General features: G+C 48.3%; 1 long non-coding RNA gene across 1 annotated transcript; it reads right to left on the reverse strand.

Moving 5' to 3' along the window:
- Nucleotides 1-1102: 1102 nt before the first annotated feature.
- Nucleotides 1103-20575, reverse strand: LOC119718629 (uncharacterized). The gene is made up of 4 exons (XR_011803738.1): nucleotides 20317-20575; nucleotides 13931-16819; nucleotides 13461-13636; nucleotides 1103-12088 (listed from the first exon to the last, which is right to left on the reverse strand). It is a non-coding gene; the product is annotated as an uncharacterized lncRNA (long non-coding RNA).
- Between the last annotated feature and the right edge of the window lie 1221 nt (nucleotides 20576-21796).

The following is a 21796-nucleotide window of genomic DNA, read 5'->3' on the forward strand; positions in this document are numbered from 1 at the left end:
TGCTGGAAAGTAAATCTTAAGTCATCCAATCTTCTTCCCTTCTTTAATTGTTGTTTTTGCAAGGGGAGTTCAAACAAACAAACAATCCCCCAAACATCTGGTACCTTTCAGGAGCCTTATACTCATAGCCAGCGTGAGCATGTGGAAAGACAGGATGAGAACCCAGCTAGCTTGCAAAAACTAGGCATAGACCCAAAGACAGGGACCTGTTCTCATTTAAAGTAGCCAACAACACAAATTTGAACTTACTTTCCTGCTTATCAGTCTTTCCCTTCAGCCACGATCAAACCCATTTAATGTAGATCCTCTGTGCCTGCTGGTGTTACCCAGCCTGTGGTGTGGGCACAAGGCCTTCCCTGTGCAAGCATTTCTTTTAAAAGGGGAAGAATGCAGGGTCTGGTCTGCAGCAGGAGTTATTGGACAGAAGGTCTGGAACCAGAACTGTTGCTGGAGGGGCTGTTTCTGCGTAACTTCAAACAGTGTGGCAAGCATCAGGTCCAAAGTGAACTTTGCTTTCTTCTGTCTCATTTTTTAGAATTCCCCGTAGAGCTCTTCCAAGTGGATTTGGGTATGTTTATGCTTCTTTTCAACAGAGAGGATAATTAAAATACAATTGTAAATGCTAGTGTACATTTTACACAGTCATTTGTTCATTAACAAGAAGTTTCCAGGGCAGTTATGTTTTAGCTCTAAACTTTTAGCTAGGATTTTATTCCTCTACCAACAGATATTCATAGCTGGACTAGAATCGACAGCCTTGTTAGATGCATGTTAAAACAGGACTATGACTCCAGTGTAGATTTATCTTTTCTGTGTCTGCTGGGGAGAAGTATACACATGCACTATGCAGCTGATTACAGCTTTTTCTAAAAGGGATATTTTTATTTCTATGGGTTATAGTGAAGGGAAATTATTCAGTGTGTTGTTTTGCCCTGGGAAATGTCTTAAAAGGTTAAAATTGTCCTGCTTCATTTCTTATGAATTTGAAAGAGCCACATTCAGAAAACGGGACACGGCTGTCTTCTGTACAGTGAAGCTTTTAGGTGCTTTATCTGTATCTGAAGTGGTATTCTCTTCTTGAAGTTGTAGCTGGCACGTGTATAAACCTCTCAGACTGCCTTTATGGTGTTTGCTGGCACCACCAGCCCCTGACACAAACGTTTCTGCAGGATGGATAGGAGAAGTGCAACGCCACCGTGATGGTATGGGTGCCAGGCACTCCAGCTGCCTGCTATGGAGCCTCCTTCTGTATGGCAAGTCAGAGAATTAATGTGCTGCTATATTAGTGCCGTATCTGCTGTGTTTCTCTGCAGACGTTCCAGCTGCCCGGGGCTTTATACCACTGCGCCGTGGTGTGTGCTGTACGCAGCTGGTCCCAGAGAGGAAGGGTAAAGATAAACTGCAGCAGTTTAGCAGTGCAGCAGCCAGGTTATCTCAGCTTCCTGCTGGTGCCAAAGCTTCCCTGAGTTGGCTCTTTGATGCTTGGCCTCTCTGCCTTTAACCCTAGCAAGTCCAGGGCAGTATTTTTCCATGTGCTGTGAGCTGTGGCCTCCTGATGGAGGGGGGGAGACAGGGAAGTGACAACGGTGCCCAAAGGGCAAGTGTGGGAGGAATGAGGGTGGGCAGCTGGAAGCCAGGGGGTGGGAGCTGGGCTGCTCTGGGTCCCTGAGCACTGTGATGGCCCCAGGGCAGTGCAGGAAGATCAGGACTGAGGGAGCTGACTAAAAGAGACCAACTGGAAGATAGAAGTGGGTGAGGAAGATTCATGGCTGTATTACAGCAGGGGAGCAGAGCACTAATATTCTGGTGGCATGATCAGGTATCTGGCAGGGTTTGCTTGCGGAGAGGCCAAGCTGAATATTGTGCTGCAGAAATGATTCCTTGCTTTGCAGGGGAATTTCTGCCAAGTCCCTTCCTCTTCTGGCTCCTGGGTCCGGGTGTCTTGCTCAAGTCATGGGGCTTCCAACCAGTTTCCTGGCCGCTGCAGACTAAGGTGGTGCCAGTACTAAAAACAGCCTGTGCCGTCTCCCCCTCCTCCTCCTCTTCTCTTTGGTGAATTCCTGCCTCCTCCCTTTCAAGCAATGCTTATTCAGCTTTCCTTTGTAGATTCTCCCCCCCACCTCCTCCCTGCTCCGGAGCAGACTGAGCCCTGACCTGAGGAGCGGAGTAGGTAATGCAGGAGGGGCAATTTTAGGAAATATTCGGCCTTCCCTGCTATTACAGGACAGGTCTGACTGCTTTAAGCTGTTCTTCACCATCTACACCGGCTTGTTTGTCCCAACAACGCTTAAACAAACTCTTTTAAAGCTTTGCATTTATTTATTTTTTTTCTGTCTGAAGGAAAACTCGTATTGTTGAGGATCTGGCCCAGTTCCTGTTTACTTGAATCAACGCCAGGCTTTGCATGAAACCCTAAGGACCTGGGGGGCCAAGAATCCCCCGGCTACGTGCCACCCACCGGTGGGTGCCCAGCATCGGGCACGCTGGGGGCAGCGACGGTCCCAGGCTTCTGCTCCCAGACTCCTGCTGCGTCCTCCCCGGGGCTGGCAGGGCCATGGCTGGGCACATGCCTCGCTCCAGAGGGTGAGGGCCTGGAGGTGGCTCGGGGCAGGCGGCCCCATGGGCTGAGGTGCCATGGGGCTGGCGTGGGCTCTCCCAGCGAGGCAGCACCCCCGTGGGCAGGGGGAGAGGCCTGTGGGCGAGGAGAGGCTGGGGGTGCCGAAGGCGAGCGGCTGTCCGCCTTGTCTTGTCTGTCAGACTTGATTAGATTTGGCTGGCGCTCTGGCGAAGGCCTCCACGCTGCGAGGGGTGGGGTCTGGCTGGAGGGGCAGAGCCAGGCCCTCCTTCTTTTATGTGCTGCTGAAAAGTAGCCTTTGTTGTGGGGTTTGCAGGCTTTGTCCCCTCCTGGAAGCTGTGCCCCTTTCTTGGGGCTTCAGTCCCTGAATGAGGTGAGCAGCCCTGTCTTTTTGTGTCAGATCCCAGCTCTGCCTTGCTTGGGTCTCTCGCTGACCCCCCAGGGGTCGAGAGAAGCGTTTTCCCTGCTCGTTTGGAGTTCTTAACGTAAAACCGTGCTTGGCGAGGATCCAGCAAGGTGTTAAGCTACTTTCAATCAGGAGTTCCCCCCAAGTCCCTCCCCTGCTTCGTCAAGCCTTTGTGAAAGGGTTAGAAGAACAACTGGAGATAGAAACTCAAATAAAATCCACCGTTTCAGGGCTTTCTGCAAACACGTTCCTCTCAGCCTGAGTGATCTGCAGTCAGCAATTTCCCATAGGGGTTTCCACCGTAAGCTTTTGTCATGGTGGTATTCATTTTGAGCAGCGTAACAGACCGGGAGTAAGCAGCCCTTAGTGGGCTTTATGGACACCGAGCTCAGGGCTGGATCACTGTCCAGCCCCTACAGACCACGTACCAAAACCTCCCTGTCGGGGAGCAGCGGGATGTATACCCCAGCAGCCAGAGGGCTCAGTGGGTGGGAAGGCAAAAGGTTGGTGTTCCAGGGAGTGAGCTGCAGGGCAGAGGTGACCATGGGTCCCAGTGGTTTTGCCTCGATGCAGGATGGAGCTGGGCTGAACACACAGCCATGCCCAAGACTGGTCCAGTGGCACTGCCGCCCTGCTCCCCGTGCTGAGGGCTTGGGCTGCCCAGCAGGCCCCATCCACCCCTCACTGTAAGTCATTAGCTACATGTGAAGTGCTTTTGGGGTACACGCAGCTCAGAAGTGCCACAGCTTATCTACTGATGCTCCAGTGTCTGTGTTCCTGCCTGCAGTAGGTGGCTCATTTGCAAAGCCGTGTGAAGGAGATGCTTTTCAGGTCGCTTTCTGCACACAACCTGCATGGAGCGTGACCGAGCACTGGGTCTTGAAGCCACCCCCAAGACTCCCTGTGCTCTCAGCATCACACCAGGACAGCACCAGAAGCACTACTGCAGCCTCCTGGAGCGGGCAAGTTGCAGTCTGCTTGCCCCTCACACCTGGAACACGTTGGTGCCCGTGCTGAGCTCCTCAGAGGGTTTCCAGGCACTGTTTGAACGTGTCCCAGGGCAGGTAGCACAAGGCAATGGAACCAGACCTGAGTGCCAGTTGGTTTCACAGTACGTACTGTGTGCTTTCATTGCTTAGGTTAAAATAATTTCCCGAGTACAGCAGATGGAGCTTTGGCTATTGTCTTTAGGCAGCAGGTCTTTAATATGACCAGCCCCTCCTGTGGTGCCTTCAGGATCCTGGGAATGGCGACCGACTTGGTGCTTCCTTCTCTGCAGGCTCACGCTCCCATTGCCGTGGGCGTGCAGAAAGCTTCGGCACTGCAGGGGTTAAGCAGCTTGCACAGGGTGGAGGATTCTTCAGCCAAACCCAAGCTGATTGCACCTGGTTTGCTCAACCTGTGTGTAAATGACACCATGGGCTTCCCACCCCCACCCCAGCAAATGCCACAGGGGCTGCCAAGGCAGACGTGCAGGTAGGGCTGCAGCAGCAGGTGTGGGGCCTGCAGCGGTAGGAGGCTCCTCGCCCCGACCGGGGGGAGCAGGGGAGCAGCCGTGCCAGTCACACGCACGCTGCAGCCTCGCGAGCTCTAATTGCCACAACCAGTGACACAACAGCGAGCCGAAGCCAAAAGTCCCCTCTGTTAAAATTTGCAGCCTCCTGTTAGACATACTCGGTGGTTACTGGCAGGGCGTAGGGGGGTCTGTTCCTCGGGAGGATGAGAAGTGCAAATTTTGGTCAGGCAGCCCGCTCGCGCTGCATGGCTCTGCCTTTGTGCAGGGCAGCTGGAGCCACGTGCCCAGCCAGGCAGCTCTGTGGCCAGGCTCGCTCCTGCTGTTGCTTGCTGCCTCTGGGACGGTGCTCAGTGAGCACAGCTGGAAGCGAGGAGGTTGCTACGCGCTGGGCTGTGTCACCGTTGCTTTGCTGTCTTGGGGAGGTGATGAAGGATGCAGGGCCATAGAGTCAGGATTTGGAGTTACTGATGTGGAGTCTCTGGAAAGTCAGAGGAATTCGGGGTCGTAGGAAATTGCTAAGGATGCATTGAATTCCTTATGGGAAACTGCTCTGGAAGTGTGTTGTGTGAAACTGTGCTTCTTTTCATGTGGGTGCCTCATGCAGCTCTGAAAACGATCACTATCATGCAGTCGAGAGAGGATGAAATTCACATTTGTCCTCTGCCCCCACCCTCTCTCCAGGCAGACACCGTCCTTCCTTTTTCCGGTCCGCATGCACAAAGACAATGGATGGCACGAGGTGACCTGGCTCCAGAGCAGCCCATGCTTTTTTACATGTCAGTGGAGATGCTGCTCATTTCTTGCTTCTGTGTTCACCAGTAAGACCTACCCTAAATCTGTGGGTGTAAACGATGCCGTTCTGCTGATTTCAGTAAAGTTTTACCTGGCTACAGTGTGAAGACACTGGCCCAGAGCTCCCGAAAGCTGACCTGCATTTGGGCTTTTTTTGGCTTTGTATGAAGGCGCTGAGGTGAGTGGTAAGGGCTGGGGAGATTCCATGTTGTGGCCCAGCTGGCGTGTGCAGCCACAAATAATAATTAATTGGCTCTTTAAGAAGTCTTGCAAACTCTTTTTTTTGTCTGTCTGTCTTAAGCTCCTTTTAATTAACTTCAGTCATGTCCCAACACATCATCTTGGCTGAATCACAGACCTCACTGTGCCAGTTTTTCGCATTCCTGAAATACACAGGCCGCCAGTGTTGCGAACGCAGCTCGGAGGCAGCGGCTCAGAGGAAGTCGGGCAGCTCTCCTGGAACTCAGAAATTTTCAGGAACTGTTGTGAAATCGAGGCTAAGCAGCGAGAGCCTCCCTGCTTCAAACTCCCGTGCTGCCCAATTCCCAGCAGTGTTGCCGTCTTGCACTTTCCCCACTGCCTCAAGGAGCAGCAATTGTAGCAGGCACCTGTGTACAAGCATCTTTGTTCCTGCAGAAAGCACCTTTATTCGGGTTACAGTGCTTGGGGCACGCAGCCTTTTTTTTTTTTTTTTCCTGTTCAAGAGCTTGTTTCTTTGTCGCACTTCGTATTGCAAAGGGTCAGCTTTCAAGATCGTTGGGCATGTTAACAAGATACTCAGGAATACTTAGTCACCAAACAAAGTCTGCAGGGCAACAGGACAAAGTTTTCTGCCTCTTCACTAGAAAGCTTCAAGCCCAGTCTAAGGATCATTTCCTTCTTTACAGGAATTTGGGGTTCAGGAGTGTCTCTTTATTGCTCTAAAACCTGGCAGTGCTCTCACCAGTGCTGGTGGAAATAATCCCCACATTTCCATTGACTCAAAGGTCTATCAGTGCTTGTTGTCCCTGCTCTAAGTGTTTTGAGCTGGAGATTTCTGCACTTGATAACCCAGAATCAATCTTAATCAATCCTTTACCAATACATTTGGTTTACAGAAAAGAATACGGATGTTACACTAATCTGTTAGTACTTGCTTAGAGTGCAGCTTTGATAATGAAATTGCCCAATCAGGACAAAATTGGTGTGTTATATTCAGTGGCTTAAAGCTGAGGCTCAGTAAATTTAAGTGGGAAAAAGTGTGTGGCATTACAGTGGTGAGGATCTTCATCCATTTGAACAACTGACCACTGAATTCGTCATCGCTAGCCCCTGGGCTGCAGGTGAGGAGCTGTGAGATGCCCAGAAAACTCTTTCAGCAATACTTGTTTCCGTAGCAGATCCAGGAGTGAGTGCTCAGAGGTTGTTGCTGTGAGGCGGACAGTGGTGGCACGTTGGGTTGTTATGGTGGTGAGTTTCGAATAAGTGGGAGGAAGACAAGTATTATAGCTAACAAAAAGCAAAGAAAAAAGTGTCTGAGCCTTTTGCGAAGAGGATAGGAAAAACAGGAAAGGTGATGAGAAGCAAGCACCAGGTATGAGCATGGGAGCCATGCCTGGATTACTGGGGGGCATGCACAAGGTCTGAAGACATAGACCCATTGTGAGAGGATGAGAAGCAGGAGCAGCATTCAATAATGAGCAAGAGAGTAAAACAAAACTGTCACTGATGAAGAACGCCACATCGTTCACGTGGAGCTTGAGCTAATTCCTGCTGCTTCTGGTGTTTGACACCTCACCATGTGTATGGACCCTGCCCTACCTGCAGCAGTCACTGATAGGATGTACGAGTTGTTTAGGCTGGGGAGAAAGCTTGTTACAAGTCAATAGTGAAATAAACTGACAGTGAAAAAGAGTGAGAGAGCTTCATGAGCCGGTAGGGCACTCAGTCAGCTCTGTTGCCTGTTCAGGATTTAGGTGTCTGCTGAGACACAAAGGATGTGGGGTTCCCAGTTCCAGCCATAAGGAGAGACCATCTATGCTACAGTGGGTATGTTAAGGAACACATTTCCTCTGAAATACTTCAGTTCTCACCACTTGGCTTTAAGGAGCACGTTACTAACTCTTTCCCAATGTGATTGTCCCAGGAATAACACTGCCGTGGATGTGGGCAGGACTAGACCCAAGGCAATGCACACTCCATTGTGCGAGTGCAGAGAATGGCAACCTGGAGCGTGCTGGGCCCTAGGAGAGGTGAATTGAAAATGCTGGCATGCCAAAACTGCACGTCTGTAATAACAGCGATTAAAAAAAAAAGAAGTCATGGATGTTACAGTATTTTTCCAGAAATTCTTCCGATCAGTAATAGTAAACACTGGTTTCTAAAGCACTTATTGGGCACCTGTCCCAGGAGCAGTGCTTGAACAGCAAAACTGAAGCGAGTTGTCAGAAAGGGCCAGACTTGGCCTTGAGCCACTGACAGCCAGTTTAATGCAGCGAGTGAGGTGCAAGAGGAAGAAAGGAAAACTGAGTCACTGGCTATTAGAAATGATGAAAACAGCTATCAGGACCTGCTCGAAAAGATCCAGTGGTAGGTAGCATGCTTTTTCTCTGAGTAGGGGCAAGGCTTTAGGATGTCACAGAGGAATATGCTTAAACAAATGGTGGTGGTGCTGATGTATCCTTTTCAGCTGTGTGTTTCTTTCAACAGCCCCTGTTTGCCTAGGAAAACTATGAATCTTCAGGTGTTGATAGCAAGGCTGTTCGTCTTGAGAATCTGGTGTTGGGGTTCATATATATGTTTATGAGCAGCAATACGTGCAGTCTTGTAGCAGCTTTTATACTACCCCTCTCAGCTTTTTGAAGTCACTGCTGTTGGTAAGTGAAGGTGTTAATATAGATCTCTTTCACCTCAGGTCAAGATGTGACCCCATGCCTCATGCTGATGCATAAAGAGGAAAAGATCCTTTGAAAAGACAAAGTTTGGGATTACATAATGTGCAAAATAAATGGCAGTGAGAAAAAAAGAAAAGGGCTTCGATAGCAGTGCTCAAACCTGCGGCCTGCTGACTGGCCACTAGTTGCCTTCAGAGAGCTGACAGGGCAGCTCCAGGCTCGTTGACCTCTTCCAGCTACTCAAACAAATATATCAAGTATTTATTAGCTTTGCTTCCCTGTATTCCCAGTGGCTGGACCTCCCGTAAGGTTTTCCCAGCACCGTGTGTAGATGTGACTCACAGCACAGACGGCTGCGAAGCTCTGCTTGCTGCTGCTCCTCTGCGCGCTGCTCTCCTGGAAGGCTGGTTCTCAGCTGTTCTGCGTGGTTGTGTACCAGGCATTTTCAGCCCACATTTCCAGTTCCAATGGACTTCAAAAGAGGAAGATACTCCCATTAATGTTTTGCATGATAACAAGTTAGGCAAGCATCATTTTTGGATCCTGTTGATGGAAGACTGGTTACTGCCAGTGCCAAGTGGGCGTCTGAGTTGAGACTATCAAATGATGTCTGTTGTGTTATAGCTTTGTTGGATTTCCTGCTTGGAAAGTGACGCGTGTGCCAGACAAGCAGTGTTGTCTGTTTTGGCCTTAAAGCAATCTTGGCACCCGGTGCAAGCTGTTTACTTTAAAAACTTAATTTTAACTATAGTTTTGGAAACGTACTTGGAAATGTCTGCAGATCAACAGCAATGGAGAGGACAGCAGAGCATCCTTTCTTTTACTCCTGTGTCCTTTAGAAATAACTTAATCCGCTTTGCTTTATGAGAGCTGCTTGTGATTGATGTGTGATTTATTCATGCATTATCTCTTGCTGGGTTGCACAGACAGTAAAGAACGTGTAGCTGAAAGACAATTCCGAATGGAGAGCACGGAAGAACGTAACGGACAGCACCATTTTAAGTCCTTTTAGTATTGTTTCACAACTCTTTCTTGCAATATACCTTTGATGGAAGGAGAACGTACTCCATTTTGCTGAGTAGTCAACACAAGTAGCCCATGTTAGGACCTGGAAGGGCGCTCTCCAGTCTGCTGCAAAGCCAGTGGTCACACTGACACGCAGTGCCGGTAATTTCCACCTAGCAGAAAGGTTCTTCAGAGCGCCAAGCGTGACGCCAGAATAGAAAACACTTCATTCATCAAAGCCATAAGTAAAAAACTCTGTGTTTTTGGTTTTAGAAGTAACTTTTGTACATTTATGACTTTTTCCACATTAAACACCATTTATGGTTTGGAAATTGTTCAGGCAAGAGGCATGTGGTTTGTGCTCCCAAATATCAGCAGCAGTTTTGTTAGGTTGAGTCTCTATTTTATGTTGACGTTTTTTTGGCTTTTCAGTTATCTTTTGGGTGGACATCTCTGACGAAGCCAGCTGCCTCAAGGAGAACCCATAGCCCTCTCTCTAAACCAAGGACTAAGTGCTCTGCTTAAGGTGAAGAAGGCGGCGTTGGGAAGACGACATAGGGAATTTGGGTTTGGAAGCCAGGCTTGTGAAAGTACCTAGTGAAGAAGTACCTCTTCTGGGATGTTCCCTCGTCTGAGCAATTGCTGGAACAAATTGGGAAGAAGGAATTTCACACCTGGATTTTGAGACATGAGTTGATGGGTTTTTCCATACGCAACATGAGAAATTATGGACTAGCAGTTGAATTTTCAGTTCATTCTATTCCTGCTGAATAAATGGTAAAGGGCTGATGCAAGACCTTGGTTTATGATCTAGGAACTCCGTTTTACAAATTCTACTGAGATTTCAAGGCCCTATCTATGCATCAGTGCAATGTTTGAAGTGGCTGGAGTTATATAAATAAGTTCTCTGTGTGTATCGAAGCAGAGGAAACTATGGATTGGATCTGCTTTTGTTCCTGCAGCATTTTAGATTCTAGCATTAATTCTTTCTTTAGCTGACCAGGCAGGACAGGATTTAGAGATGAATGCCAACATTTTTGCCTTTCAATATTCAATGTTCAGGCCTAGAAGAGCAATGCTTCTTTTCCAGAGTGTCTGAACACTCTGCAAGGACCCAGTGTGTCCCATTACTCCACTGAGTCACTCATGACAAATGCGTGCTGTGGGATATGTGGATGCAGTGACAGGTACTGTGGTGCACAAACTTTGGGAGCTGCTGAAAGCTCTCAGTCAATGCCTTTGTGATTTGGGGGTTTGAAACAGCACAAAAATTGCCCTGCAGGGTCAGAGCCGTGGGCCAGGGCCATCTAATAGTGTGAAGCACAGTAAACAATGTCTGGTGCCACTGGAATATGGGAGCAAAACCTGCTTTTTTGGAGGGGTGTGGGCATATTGCAGCTGTATTTTGACCTGTGTTTCCCTTTTTATGTTTGATTGGATTTGTCCCTTACCTACCACGTTTAACCTTCTGTCTGTGCTGGGTGAACAGCAGCCCTACATTTCAAGGAGAGAGAAGCAATTTTTCGTTTTGTTTCCTGACTTGGCTAGATTTTCGCGTGTGCCTACTTTGCATCCCAGCTGCTTCTGCAAGTCTAATGCCTCTAAACCCAGTTTCTCTTTCCTGGAGCTCTGGCCTGAGGGCTTGGAGCACTTATCTCTGGCCTCCCGTAGCAGCATACCCTGTGAGCAGGGTGTCACTCCCATCCTCCCTGGGTCAGGACCGCAAGCCTACTCTTGGTGGTGCAAGCTCTCCGAGCTCCGCGTGCAGCCTGATTTGTGACGGTTTCCCAATAATGGGAAGAGATGATGAAAGCAAAGAAAGACGTACAGATGGGGAGAGATATCTCAGGGCTGCCAGGGCAGCTGTTTGAGATCTCTGAATCAGATGGAGACAGAGCTCCACCACCCTCAGCTTCCCCACCCTCAAACAAGCCATCTCCCATGTGCAAAGCAAAAGCAGCCGCACCCCAGCCCTGCCATGTTAGCTCACAGCCTGGTTAATAAATGGCAAATTCCAAGGGTAATCCTGTCAAAGTCTTCCTGACATCCCCAATTGATAATAGTAACCACAGAAGTGTCTCCCTGCTCTTCTGATTAATACCAAAAGAATTCTGCTTGATTAGATCATTACTGAGGGGAAATGTAGGAAAACATAAATATTGCAGGGAAGAAGCAGACTCCCAGATGAGGGGGAAGGCTACGAGTTTCCATGGTTTGTAACAGTTTTCACCTGATGCAGAAAAAAGGTCTGGGATTGTCTTCTGCTCTCCAGCAAACCTCCCAAGAATTTGCATGTCCCAGCCTTTCTTCTTTGCCTGTAACTCATTCCTATCATGTCGGGGTGTGCAGGAGCCACACAAGTGCATACATCTTGGAAGGGTTGGAGTAAATGTAAAGGCCCAAGGGCAAAGACCCAGGTAATTGTTTCCTTGACAAGTCTGGCAAGGTCAAATTAGTGCAATTTGGGATCTTGGCACACCACGGAGGCATTGAGGGTGCAGGGAGGAGCAGTTTCCTTATCTCTGTCTCCATGCTACCACGTCCTCCTTCCCTGGAAAAGCTGGGGTGGCGGTGTGGAGGCTGGGTGAGAAGCCCTGTGTTTCGGGAAGGATACCAGGCAGCCTTACCCATTCCTACCCCTTCCAGATCTGTGGTCCTGAGTTATCTTATGTTGAGATAAGTGGAGGCTGTTTGTGCTTCTCAGGCTGTCTGCAGATTCAGGCAGATATCATGAGATTCCTCACGCACGGTCTTTTATGCATTTATCACCCTGCAGGCTCATGGACGTGATGGTGGCTTATTTTTGCCTTTTTTAATGACTGTCAAGATTGTAATACAGAAGATCGGTAGAGCGCTGCTTCACCCTCGTCTTCTGATGCTGGCTTTGACGTCTGTGGTGCTGCATCCGTGTTCCTCTGTCACTGCGAAGTACAGTAAGCGTTAGCACCACAGCCTTGGTCATGTAGGCTCAACCAGAGCAGGAGCCACCAAACACTTGGGCTCCCCCAGGGTTGTTAGCTGCATGTTTCACCCCGGCAGCTCCCGAAACCTGGAATCTGCTTCACCCACTGAAGCACGGATTAGTGGGAAAAGGAAGTGTGGAGGCAAGAAAAGAGCAGGTTCTTCCGTGTGGACCTGATTAGCCAATCTATGCAAACACTTGATGGGTAGGGATAAAGGGGATGAGGCCACAGTCTTCTCAGTGATTTCTGCTGTAAGGGTGACTGAACACAGGAAGGGGTTGTCCGGAGAGGTTGCAGAATCTCCATCCTTGGAGATCCTCAAAGCCCAACTGGAGAGCTCCTGGGCAGCCTGCTGTAGTTGAGCCTGGCTTGAGCAGGGGGGTTGGACAAGCAGTCTCCATGGATGCTTCCAAACTCCGTGATTCAGTAACTACATTTGCAAAATACTTGTTAAAGGGTAGTTTGGTAAGCTGCTTGGGAGGTGAAACCAGCTTCAAATGTTCTCAGTAGGTCTCTGAAAATATCCCAGTTAACAACAACTCTCCACGCGTCTTTTTTAAGGTATATTTGTCCAGGCTGTGCTGGAACACAGCCTGCAGACTAATTGATAATCACAAGTGAGGAAAGGGATGAGCTGCAGCACGGCAGAGACAATGGAAAGGGGAAATTTCTAAGCCAGCTCTATTATTTAAGGCAATCCATCATGCAACTGCACTTCAGTCCCTGCCCCCAAAGTGTGGGCCTGTGCCATTCTCTGCTGAGGTAGCAAGCTTGGCATTTGCCTGCAGGTATGAGAAGAGGATGGAGGAGGTCTCGATGAGCAGAACGGAGAGAGCCTGAGGCTCTGAGCCAAGGAGAATGAAGGAGCAATGCGATAACATCATGAAGTAGTAAAGGGCTGGAGGGACAATACAAGTAACACAAGGAGGATGGGTATAATTTGTTCTCCATACCCAGGGCATATAGGACAAAATGTCAAGGTTTTTGACTACAGCAAGACATTAGGAAAAATCTTCCTAGCGCTAAGGCTAATGAAGCCCTGGAATAAAGTGCAACAGTGGCTGCAGGGTCTACAAAGGCAGTTCTGAAAGCAGGGTATAAAAATTTCAGTCTCAGATTGCAGACTGAACTGTCCTGCCTTGAAGCAAGCAGATGGACAGAGCAGAAGCTCCCTTTCTGTCCCTGGTTTCTGCGACTCCCTGCACCAGTGGGGGTTAGCATGCAGCTGAGAGCTTGCATGTAGGAAGGAGCTCCTCTTGCTGTCCCTCACTTGGATTCGAACTCACAGGGGAAAGCAACAGAGATGCATTTTGCCCTGTGGTTTTCTTACCTCTGAGCCTTGCCATGGCTGTTCACACCTGAAGTTCGCAGAGTTCACATTTCAAATTCAGAGTTAGTCCTGGGTCCAGCTCTGTCCTTGCAGAGGTGCTCAGCACCAGGAGTGGCCTTTTTGTTATGCTGAATGCTGGGCATTCTCCTTCCAAGTCAGTAGCCTTTCTAGAAGACCTGTGCAGGGTGGATAAAGCCTAGCATATCACGTAACTCGCTGCCAATATCAGCGTGTTTGAAAATGTCAGGTTACACATTAGGGTGGCTCCTTGACATGGAGCAATGCTGGAGGAGAGGGAGTGTGGCAGACAGGCAGGCAGCCTGCCTGGAGCGAGGAGAGGCAACCTTTCTTGTCAACTGATCGTGTGGGAGGAGGAGAGTGCTGATAAAAATAATAAAAGATCTTAACCCAGAGAAATTTGGGCACCAGTTCACGTACAAGAAACATCCCTAATCCAGTGAAGGACTTACCGTCCCGGTCTGACACATCCACAGGGAATTCCCCACCAAATATGCCTTACTTCACTCCTCTTCGTGCTCCTACACCCCATCCTGGACCACAGATAACACTTTTAGGCATGCTGTGAGTAAGCACAGGGGACTGGATCCTACTGGTAAAGCAGGCAGCTGGGGAGGTGACGCTGCGTGCTTTGAAATGTCTTCTCCAGAGCCTGCCTGGCTTCAGCTCAGTGTTGGGAATGCATTGGCAGCTGAGTAGGGATTTTCAGGTTTTACTGGGGTCTGAGTGGGGAAACTGAAACCCCTGAGAAGTATCCAAAACTGTCTGAGGCTCCAGCTTATAGTACCTTTTCAGACCATCACCCATTCCTTCCTTCTGTGGAAGGCGCTGGCCTCAGCAGCCTTCTGTCTTTTGCTCCCCGCGCTTCAGAGGGGGCTTTTCAAGTGTGGGTTGGCATCATGCTGCCGTGAGTCAAAAACCCTGTAACATGCTGAGAGAGCAGACTCTGCAGTCCTGGCATTTCGTTATATTCCAGCCCACAGCCATTCCCTTTCTGAGAAACCTAACCACTTTGTCTCCTTTATTCCCTCCCTCTCAGCTCCCTGGACACGGCTGCTGCCATGAGATGTCTCAGCCAAGGATTTTGAGCCAAGATATAAGGGAAATGGTTTAACCAGATGTGTGCCCATGCCTGCGACACTGAACTCTGAGCTGCCGATCTGTAAAAAGCTTGTCATCTCCCCTGCCTCCCCGCAGCTAGGTGAGTATGGGTGGGACAGCAGCATATCCAGAAAAACACCTCTTTTCAAGGGGAAGGAGAGAAGGTTATAATTCAACTGTAAAATCTTGCTCCAGGCTGAAAGCTTGGCAAACAAAGGCTAAGCTTAGAAGTTATTTAAAAGGAAACAACAACAACAACAAAAAGCATAAAATAAATCAGGGCAGTCATTTTGGGTGGAGGTGAGGGTATAGACCTTAAAGATCATTCTTCGGGGGGGAGGAGAAGGAATAGCTCAAGACAGAGTTGTATTTGGCTCTCAGCCCTACTATAACTGAGCCTTTTAAAGCCAGGAGAATAAATTGCAGCATCTGAATACACGTCCAATGCCTGGCCTTTCCCTTCACCCATTTATCAGAAGGAAGTAAGGCCCTGCGTACCCATAAAAGCATAGTAGATGCAGATATGGTGGCACTAGCTGAATTCTTCCAACTGCTACTTTCTGAATGTGGATTTCCCTGTAACTTAAAGTGTAGAAGGAAATAAAGCCACTGAGGTTCAGCTGTCCCAGATCAGAAGAGGATAATATGTTGCTTTCAGTATTACAGAGCTTCTCATGTCTCTCCTTCTGTGGGCTCTATCACGCTTGTTGCTCAGGATTGTGCCCTGCAGAAGCAGCCTCACATCTGAAGCCCATTGAAGCCTTTACGTGGGCTGACTTCTGCTCAGTCCCGGGCTCACAAAGTTCAGGAAGAAGAAGGAGAGCTGGCTCTCTGCATAGCAGCAGAGACCATGAGCACAGAACATGCCTCTGGAGGAAAAACATTTCCAACTATTATCTAATGTGCACACCACGCATGGTTGGCAGCATGGCTTGTACAGGCCTTGGGAACAAAGACAAGGCCCAGCCAGTTAGCAGTTCTTGTGTCTGTCCTCACCTCCAGACCCTTGGGCCTCTGCAGCCTGTGCACCCACACAGAATTACACTGCAGGCTCCCTCTGTGTTGGTGGCACCGTGGGACTTTCCCTATGGTCTGGAGCCCCAACGTGTCAAGTTAGGGAGGAAAGCGTAAGGCTGGTATTTTAGACAACCCCCTCAGCCCACCGAATTACCTATTAAATTGGATATAAGGAAAAAGCTTTTGCAGTTAGAGTGCATTGAGTACTGTAACAGGTCACCCAGCAAGGCTGTGAAAGCTCCATCCTTGGAGATTTTCTGAATGTGACTGGATAAGGCATAGAGCAACCTGACGTAGCTTTGCTAACTCTCCTTACTGCTCTGCACACTTCAAAACCAGCCAGCCCCTCAGCTGCCCTGGGGAGTGCTTTGGCTAGAGCAGGCACCAAGGTAATGATCATGTAAGATGTAAAAGGCTGAATTTTTCTCCCTCACTCCATGGTTCATACATGTTCAACTCCATCAGCATAAGTGACACAGTCCTGGTTCAGATGGGATTTTACCGAGTTTTGCCCAAAACAGGCCTCCTTTGTAGGGCAGCACAGTTTAAACTTTTCTGGCTTTTGTAACAGACTTCAGAGATTGCTTGCAAATCTTTTCGTATGTGTTTGCAGATCCTTCCTTCAAGCACTCCTGTGCTGTCTGAAGAACTTAGTGCTCTCCAGCAGCAGACAGGGTCAGGCTTTGCTTCATATTAAAAAAATGCACTTTAATTCTGTCCTTTTTCCAAGCTTAATGAGACAGGTGGAAGAAGCCAATAACGATGCGTTTAGGACTAGGTCTATTTGCTACGAAGACTTGGAAAAACTTTGTCTTGTGCTTCTGGCCAGGTAACATCACTGCAGTATTAAAAGATCTCTTAGGTACGCTAGCATACTGCATAATTTGAGAGGTTGTCAAAGCATTGTCTTCCTGAATGTCTCAGAAGAGTCAACTCTACTGAGAGGTGGTGGAAGGCTCTTTCAGATATGTTATTAAAGAAAAAGAATCCTGGTCTTTTAGTCTGCTCTTATATTCCAGTGTTGATGCTCTCTGTTGTCATTTCTAGGGAAGACTGAGGCATGGAATCCAGTCCATCTTCTACCTCCCCAAGTGCAGCAAGAACATTTGTGGACTGATCTTCAGCTTCTCTCAAGCACTGGAATTTCCAGGTGCATACGTTCTCAGGGCACAAGCAACCACCTGAAAGCTGCTTTTCAAAAGGTATGTCATCTCTTGTTTAGACTAAAAAAAATTCAAAAGAAAGAGAAAGAAAAAAAAAAGAAATGAAAAAAATTGACCTTTGGAATCAAAACAAAGCGGGTCTTCCTTTTCTGTAATCTTTTTTTAACTGTGCTTCACACAAAACAAAGTGAAACTGTAACACTGAGTTAAGAAAATATGGGTGAAGGTAAAAGCAAGGTACTGCCATTGGAGATAGGCGAAATCAGAGCCCAGCAGAAAGAAGATGGCAGGGGAGAAGTTTAACAAGTTCATTTTATGTGCCACTGTGTCAGGCTTCCCTTTGTTGCTCAAGAATGTTGTCTCACTGGTTCCTAGGGTGTGAAAGGGCCATGTTGCTGGGAAGATGTGCCCCATAGACCACGCATCAGGCACTGTTGGGCTGATGCTGACAGAAGGGTGATCCTTCTGAAAACTGTTTTTTTAACTGACACTGCAGTTGTGCTGTGGGTCAGGAACTGATGAGGACTTCTTGATCAGAGGCCCTCTGCACTGCAGTAGTTTGAAGAACAGTACCATGCAGGGCAAAAGTGTAATGAGAGTAGGTAGGCACTCGAACTCAATCAAGGGAAATTAATATGCCTCAGTAGAAAGTGTTCACAGTGTTCAAGAGGTTTGGAAAATATCCATCTTGTTAGGAGTTCAGGAGATTAACCTAAATGCTCTCTAAAATAATGGAGATCCCCCTCACTTCTGCTGCCTTCAAAGGAAATGAAGAGGACAAGAGTGCTCATAAACAGCGTTCTGTGTACACACATAAAGCAAAGCACAGGAGGAGCCTGACGGACCTTGTCAGGAAGGGTAGAGTGCACAGGGAGCGTGTGACAAGCTCTGGCACATATAGACCTATCCACGGCGATCTGTGGCTCGAAGCCAGGCTAGGTCAGAGTTTACACCAAGAATTGACATCTCTCCCGCTGCCAGTATTTGTACACATCCTAAACTGCTATTGCACAACCTGGCGTGAGTGGCACGCTCTGCTCAGAAGCAGAGACTGGAAGAGCAGGCTGCATCCGTCTGTTGGGCAGGACTGCAGAGCGCTGCTAGAGACATCCCAGCCTGCTTGCTTTCCTTGCCTCCTTCCAGTTCCCACCCATGCCCCCAGCCCTGAAACAAAGACTCCCACTAAAAGCAAGGCAGGAGCTGTAGCAGCAGATTCCCTAGTTGCTGCCCAAATGTCGACTGCTGCTGCAGGCTGTGGCTTGTGTGATGACAGCCCTGATTCAATTAGCTGATTTTTGAATCCTTCCTCGTAGGGCAGTAAGTCACTTGTGTGGACACTTAAACCAGTTAGAGTGGCCAGGAACTGATCGAGCGTAAATCTGTTAAAGAAAAGGAGGTGGAACACTGCTCTCCTTCTCTTTTTCTGTCTGTTGCCTCTACCTAGATGCAGAGCCAGGCAGTTTGGTTGCAGTGCTCAGCTGCTTTGCCTTAGAAGTTGCTGTTAGCTCTTTCTGGGAAGAAAAAGGTTGTTCTGCCCTTGGTGATCTCAAAGCCTGTTGTAGAGCAGATTCTTGTGTGCTCCAAGGCTGTTCTTTGTAACTGCCCCTTCAACCAATTCCAGCCTAAAGACATGTGAGAACTGACACTTCACAGGGCTTTACAGCAAAGGACCACACTTCACACGTGAAGGGCTCAGCAAAGTGAAGGTGTGACTCCTGTAACAGCTGTAACTCGGACCTTTTTGCACACATTATTTTTAGTTAATGTAGATGGTGTTAACACTAATGCCTTAACCCTTAAGGAAGCCAGTTAATTTCCAGCTTGATATGAGCAGGGAGCTGGCTAATTTCTAGTGTTTTGGGGAGGGTGCCAAGATGAGCAATGCCAGGGTGGTTTTGGTTGCTGGTGTTCCCGAATGGAGCACAAACGGGTCTGTGCTTCATCCCAGGCCTCCACCCATGGCCTGCCACCCCATCGTCCCCTGCTTGCGCCGTGGGCTAGGTGTCTGTAACAGCAGGGCTACAAGCTGCAGCTGTGTGTTGTGATACAGTCAACCAGGATGCCTGGAGGGGGACAGGCTGGCAGCTTGTTAACCGAGTGACACGAGGCTGGCGGCCTAAGAAGACACAGCTACCTCGGTCTAGTTCTGCGTGAGTAAGATGCAGAAAAAAGTGACACCATCACCCATGCACCCGCTGTTGTTACCGAAACGTGGATCTAGCAGGGAAAAGGCTGTGGCAGGCAGGCAGGAGAGGAAAAGGGAGGGGGGAGTTCAAACCCTGTGGCCCAGAGAAAGAAAACCCTGCCTTCATGCTTGCGTCAGTAGCCTGTCTGTGTGCTGACCCCAGGCTCACCTGAGCCTTGGCAAAGCTCCCCTTTGTTCTGTGTTGGCTTCAGAATCCAGAGTTATCCCGCAGCCACTTTGTGACCCGTTCCACCCAGACAGCCTGCCCATGATTGCTTCATAAAGCAAGACCCAGGAATCAAAAACAGGGCATGCTTCCTGAGCAGAGATGGAAAACAGCTGGGCTGGAAAAAAGGAGGGGTTTGCTGGCTGAGCAGTGGAAAATACAGATCAAGGCCTGGTTGTGCAATCTTCCCTGGCTGGCCTTTGGCTGCTATTGTGGCAAGGGGACCAGCTGGAGCTGGCAGGAGGCTGGTGCCAGGCAGTAGGGTAGTGAGAGCCTCTGGTGACAAGAGGGCTAGAAACTCAGCTCTTAGTTCTGCATGTTTTAGACTTGAGTGAGAGGAGACAAGTGACACGTGGTGATGTTGCCCTCTCCACTGCGCTGCAGTCACATCTGTCCAGCTAGCCCAGATGGCATTTGAGTGGCCAAACCAGTTACAGTAAAGGCAGCCAGAGCTGTAAGGCTACAGAAAAGCGACCTGACTGGTGTGGAGCTTGATTCCTGGAGCTCATAAAGTGCTCACTAGGTGGCCACAGCAAGGGCTGTGGTTCTGTGCTCTGGTCAGGTTCCTGCAGCTGAATCCTCCGTGCCCATCCTGGTGAGTGGGCGCACGCCAAGCAACAAAACAACACACACATGTTCTGCAGGGAGGCTGAGCAAAAAAAAACAAAAACGCAGAGCTGACAACCATCACCATCCCCTGAAATCAAGGGAGGGCCTTGCCATGTTTTCCCTAGCCTTAACTGCTGGTTGCTTCAGGTCAGGCTTCTGGACAAGTTCTTGATTTGTGTTAAATTCAAATTTTCTAACTAGAAGTAAAGGAGCCTGTAGCTTTAATGTGGCAGCTGATTTTGAAGACAGGGAAGAAGGGTGTGGGACCATTTTTTTCGTTTTAAAATCTAATTATTGAATTCAAGAAGGAGGGGATGGACAAGAACAGAGATAGAGAGTTAGGCCTTTGCTTCAGAGCCAAATTATCCACAAAAAAATCACTACAGTCTCCTGCTGAGAGAGCCCTGCAACATCCCTTTTCTCCTAGTGCTCCTCTCTGTAACCGAGCAAGAAACTAAGGGAAGGGACAAAGTGGTGAGAAGCAGAAAGCAAAGGATGTGGGCAGGACCATCAATCACCTCCTCGGTTGATACATACCAGCTACATTGGCCTCTCTTCTTAGCACCTGGAACAGAAGACAGTATGATGAATGTTTTTTGCTATATAGTATCGGAGCCATGGACGCGCTGTAATTGCAGGGAGATCGTGCTTTCTTAGAACTGGCTCAACCGACCAAGCTGAAACATATGGATTCAGACCTTGCTCTGCAGCAGTTTTCAATCGTGTTCATCAATAAGACACAGCACAGCTGCAGAGGGGGAAAAAAAAAAAAAAAAAAAAAAAAACCTGCTACAGAGCCCATGAAGGGAAAGAATGAAGATGTGTTGTGATGACCTGGAGGAGGCAGGAAACTAGAACTGAGGCAAGAGCAGCGCCCAGAGGAGTGCAGAGGGAAGTGGTTTTGTCCCAAATAGCAAACTTGGGAGCATTTCCGGCTCTCTGTGCCAAGTTTTGGCATACAGGTACCTCAAGGTGTGGGGTGGGATGGGTGTTGGCTTCAATTACTGGAAGAACACAATCTTATGGAAACCAACACCAAGAAACAGCGTTGTGACCAGAAGCAGGCTGTGACGGGACACAAACCATTGTGCAGAGAAGGATGAAAACTACATTACATTTGCAGGCTAGGGGCTAGGCTTCCAGATGGATGCAACCATTGGACTATGGGAGTTCTAGGCAGTTTTCATCCTGATGGAAAGTATCCTGTGGTCCAGCATGGGGAGCTGAAGAGTATATATCCACCAGATGAAAGGAGTGAGGGACCTTCCAGCTCTGCTGGTACTAGTGGGAGCCCTTTCTCAGTTGGATTCTCAAGGTGCAGCTTAAGGGGTGCAGCTCCCACTGTGCAAGAGGCCCAGCCCATGACTCTTACCCCAGCAGAAGAAAGCCTTTTCTTAGATACTTCTCACATTTCATGGTCTGAGAGGGTATATGTAATAGATTTTGAGAAGAATTCCTCTCTCAGAAGAGAAGAAAATTAGAAAAATGACATGCTTAGGGTTTTGTTCCTATAACAAATTCTTTGTAGACAAAGAACAATGGGTTTTGCTAAGGCAAATGCATAATTTTAGCTATTGCAGACTTAAGCCAGGTCACACTACACTTGGTACATAGCAGGCTTTGCACAAGTGCACGCAAAATCAATTTGTTTAAACCTGGGCAAGTTTGTAGTACATCCAAACAAACAAAACCCAGGCAGATACACAGAATTAATAGGTGGTAATAGCTTCAGCATTCTAAGAGCTGTTGAAAATTTGGCGTTGCTTGCAGATAAAAAAAAAACAGTGTTTCAGATTTTATTTTCAATACGAAACAGGATGAAGGCGTTTTTTAGAAACAATTTGCAAAATGAGGTGTTAGTCTTTTGGCTTCTACTGACCTGAAGTTATTCTTTATTAAAAAAAAACAACTGTCCTTCCCTTTTAACTTCTTAGTATGATATCTGTCATCAGAATTCTTATGAAACAAACATTCTGCATCTGTATCTACTCAGCAGGGTCAAAATTGGATTTCAGCA

The sequence above is a fragment of the Anas platyrhynchos genome, chromosome 16 (genome assembly GCF_047663525.1).
Source record: "Anas platyrhynchos isolate ZD024472 breed Pekin duck chromosome 16, IASCAAS_PekinDuck_T2T, whole genome shotgun sequence".
Lineage (NCBI taxonomy): Eukaryota > Metazoa > Chordata > Aves > Anseriformes > Anatidae > Anas > Anas platyrhynchos.